The following is a 5,000-nucleotide window of genomic DNA, read 5'->3' as shown; positions in this document are numbered from 1 at the left end:
CCCTAACCCTAACCCTAACCCTAACCCTAACCCTAACCCTAACCCTAACCCTAACCCTAACCCTAACCCTAACCCTAACCCTAACCCTAACCCTAACCCTAACCCTAACCCTAACCCTAACCCTAACCCTAACCCTAACCCTAACCCTAACCCTAACCCTAACCCTAACCCTAACCCTAACCCTAACCCTAACCCTAACCCTAACCCTAACCCTAACCCTAACCCTAACCCTAACCCTAACCCTAACCCTAACCCTAACCCTAACCCTAACCCTAACCCTAACCCTAACCCTAACCCTAACCCTAACCCTAACCCTAACCCTAACCCTAACCCTAACCCTAACCCTAACCCTAACCCTAACCCTAACCCTACCCTAACCCTAACCCTAACCCTAACCCTAACCCTAACCCTAACCCTAACCCTAACCCTAACCCTAACCCTAACCCTAACCCTAACCCTAACCCTAACCCTAACCCTAACCCTAACCCTAACCCTAACCCTAACCCTAACCCTAACCCTAACCCTAACCCTAACCCTAACCCTAACCCTAACCCTAACCCTAACCCTAACCCTAACCCTAACCCTAACCCTAACCCTAACCCTAACCCTAACCCTAACCCTAACCCTAACCCTAACCCTAACCCTAACCCTAACCCTAACCCTAACCCTAACCCTAACCCTAACCCTAACCCTAACCCTAACCCTAACCCTAACCCTAACCCTAACCCTAACCCTAACCCTAACCCTAACCCTAACCCTAACCCTAACCCTAACCCTAACCCTAACCCTAACCCTAACCCTAACCCTAACCCTAACCCTAACCCTAACCCTAACCCTAACCCTAACCCTAACCCTAACCCTAACCCTAACCCTAACCCTAACCCTAACCCTAACCCTAACCCTAACCCTAACCCTAACCCTAACCCTAACCCTAACCCTAACCCTAACCCTAACCCTAACCCTAACCCTAACCCTAACCCTAACCCTAACCCTAACCCTAACCCTAACCCTAACCCTAACCCTAACCCTAACCCTAACCCTAACCCTAACCCTAACCCTAACCCTAACCCTAACCCTAACCCTAACCCTAACCCTAACCCTAACCCTAACCCTAACCCTAACCCTAACCCTAACCCTAACCCTAACCCTAACCCTAACCCTAACCCTAACCCTAACCCTAACCCTAACCCTAACCCTAACCCTAACCCTAACCCTAACCCTAACCCTAACCCTAACCCTAACCCTAACCCTAACCCTAACCCTAACCCTAACCCTAACCCTAACCCTAACCCTAACCCTAACCCTAACCCTAACCCTAACCCTAACCCTAACCCTAACCCTAACCCTAACCCTAACCCTAACCCTAACCCTAACCCTAACCCTAACCCTAACCCTAACCCTAACCCTAACCCTAACCCTAACCCTAACCCTAACCCTAACCCTAACCCTAACCCTAACCCTAACCCTAACCCTAACCCTAACCCTAACCCTAACCCTAACCCTAACCCTAACCCTAACCCTAACCCTAACCCTAACCCTAACCCTAACCCTAACCCTAACCCTAACCCTAACCCTAACCCTAACCCTAACCCTAACCCTAACCCTAACCCTAACCCTAACCCTAACCCTAACCCTAACCCTAACCCTAACCCTAACCCTAACCCTAACCCTAACCCTAACCCTAACCCTAACCCTAACCCTAACCCTAACCCTAACCCTAACCCTAACCCTAACCCTAACCCTAACCCTAACCCTAACCCTAACCCTAACCCTAACCCTAACCCTAACCCTAACCCTAACCCTAACCCTAACCCTAACCCTAACCCTAACCCTAACCCTAACCCTAACCCTAACCCTAACCCTAACCCTAACCCTAACCCTAACCCTAACCCTAACCCTAACCCTAACCCTAACCCTAACCCTAACCCTAACCCTAACCCTAACCCTAACCCTAACCCTAACCCTAACCCTAACCCTAACCCTAACCCTAACCCTAACCCTAACCCTAACCCTAACCCTAACCCTAACCCTAACCCTAACCCTAACCCTAACCCTAACCCTAACCCTAACCCTAACCCTAACCCTAACCCTAACCCTAACCCTAACCCTAACCCTAACCCTAACCCTAACCCTAACCCTAACCCTAACCCTAACCCTAACCCTAACCCTAACCCTAACCCTAACCCTAACCCTAACCCTAACCCTAACCCTAACCCTAACCCTAACCCTAACCCTAACCCTAACCCTAACCCTAACCCTAACCCTAACCCTAACCCTAACCCTAACCCTAACCCTAACCCTAACCCTAACCCTAACCCTAACCCTAACCCTAACCCTAACCCTAACCCTAACCCTAACCCTAACCCTAACCCTAACCCTAACCCTAACCCTAACCCTAACCCTAACCCTAACCCTAACCCTAACCCTAACCCTAACCCTAACCCTAACCCTAACCCTAACCCTAACCCTAACCCTAACCCTAACCCTAACCCTAACCCTAACCCTAACCCTAACCCTAACCCTAACCCTAACCCTAACCCTAACCCTAACCCTAACCCTAACCCTAACCCTAACCCTAACCCTAACCCTAACCCTAACCCTAACCCTAACCCTAACCCTAACCCTAACCCTAACCCTAACCCTAACCCTAACCCTAACCCTAACCCTAACCCTAACCCTAACCCTAACCCTAACCCTAACCCTAACCCTAACCCTAACCCTAACCCTAACCCTAACCCTAACCCTAACCCTAACCCTAACCCTAACCCTAACCCTAACCCTAACCCTAACCCTAACCCTAACCCTAACCCTAACCCTAACCCTAACCCTAACCCTAACCCTAACCCTAACCCTAACCCTAACCCTAACCCTAACCCTAACCCTAACCCTAACCCTAACCCTAACCCTAACCCTAACCCTAACCCTAACCCTAACCCTAACCCTAACCCTAACCCTAACCCTAACCCTAACCCTAACCCTAACCCTAACCCTAACCCTAACCCTAACCCTAACCCTAACCCTAACCCTAACCCTAACCCTAACCCTAACCCTAACCCTAACCCTAACCCTAACCCTAACCCTAACCCTAACCCTAACCCTAACCCTAACCCTAACCCTAACCCTAACCCTAACCCTAACCCTAACCCTAACCCTAACCCTAACCCTAACCCTAACCCTAACCCTAACCCTAACCCTAACCCTAACCCTAACCCTAACCCTAACCCTAACCCTAACCCTAACCCTAACCCTAACCCTAACCCTAACCCTAACCCTAACCCTAACCCTAACCCTAACCCTAACCCTAACCCTAACCCTAACCCTAACCCTAACCCTAACCCTAACCCTAACCCTAACCCTAACCCTAACCCTAACCCTAACCCTAACCCTAACCCTAACCCTAACCCTAACCCTAACCCTAACCCTAACCCTAACCCTAACCCTAACCCTAACCCTAACCCTAACCCTAACCCTAACCCTAACCCTAACCCTAACCCTAACCCTAACCCTAACCCTAACCCTAACCCTAACCCTAACCCTAACCCTAACCCTAACCCTAACCCTAACCCTAACCCTAACCCTAACCCTAACCCTAACCCTAACCCTAACCCTAACCCTAACCCTAACCCTAACCCTAACCCTAACCCTAACCCTAACCCTAACCCTAACCCTAACCCTAACCCTAACCCTAACCCTAACCCTAACCCTAACCCTAACCCTAACCCTAACCCTAACCCTAACCCTAACCCTAACCCTAACCCTAACCCTAACCCTAACCCTAACCCTAACCCTAACCCTAACCCTAACCCTAACCCTAACCCTAACCCTAACCCTAACCCTAACCCTAACCCTAACCCTAACCCTAACCCTAACCCTAACCCTAACCCTAACCCTAACCCTAACCCTAACCCTAACCCTAACCCTAACCCTAACCCTAACCCTAACCCTAACCCTAACCCTAACCCTAACCCTAACCCTAACCCTAACCCTAACCCTAACCCTAACCCTAACCCTAACCCTAACCCTAACCCTAACCCTAACCCTAACCCTAACCCTAACCCTAACCCTAACCCTAACCCTAACCCTAACCCTAACCCTAACCCTAACCCTAACCCTAACCCTAACCCTAACCCTAACCCTAACCCTAACCCTAACCCTAACCCTAACCCTAACCCTAACCCTAACCCTAACCCTAACCCTAACCCTAACCCTAACCCTAACCCTAACCCTAACCCTAACCCTAACCCTAACCCTAACCCTAACCCTAACCCTAACCCTAACCCTAACCCTAACCCTAACCCTAACCCTAACCCTAACCCTAACCCTAACCCTAACCCTAACCCTAACCCTAACCCTAACCCTAACCCTAACCCTAACCCTAACCCTAACCCTAACCCTAACCCTAACCCTAACCCTAACCCTAACCCTAACCCTAACCCTAACCCTAACCCTAACCCTAACCCTAACCCTAACCCTAACCCTAACCCTAACCCTAACCCTAACCCTAACCCTAACCCTAACCCTAACCCTAACCCTAACCCTAACCCTAACCCTAACCCTAACCCTAACCCTAACCCTAACCCTAACCCTAACCCTAACCCTAACCCTAACCCTAACCCTAACCCTAACCCTAACCCTAACCCTAACCCTAACCCTAACCCTAACCCTAACCCTAACCCTAACCCTAACCCTAACCCTAACCCTAACCCTAACCCTAACCCTAACCCTAACCCTAACCCTAACCCTAACCCTAACCCTAACCCTAACCCTAACCCTAACCCTAACCCTAACCCTAACCCTAACCCTAACCCTAACCCTAACCCTAACCCTAACCCTAACCCTAACCCTAACCCTAACCCTAACCCTAACCCTAACCCTAACCCTAACCCTAACCCTAACCCTAACCCTAACCCTAACCCTAACCCTAACCCTAACCCTAACCCTAACCCTAACCCTAACCCTAACCCTAACCCTAACCCTAACCCTAACCCTAACCCTAACCC

Source organism: Anser brachyrhynchus (genome assembly GCF_964034855.1).
Source record: "Anser brachyrhynchus genome assembly, chromosome: 6".
NCBI classification, from domain to species: domain Eukaryota; kingdom Metazoa; phylum Chordata; class Aves; order Anseriformes; family Anatidae; genus Anser; species Anser brachyrhynchus.
This window is presented reverse-complemented; position numbering follows the sequence as displayed.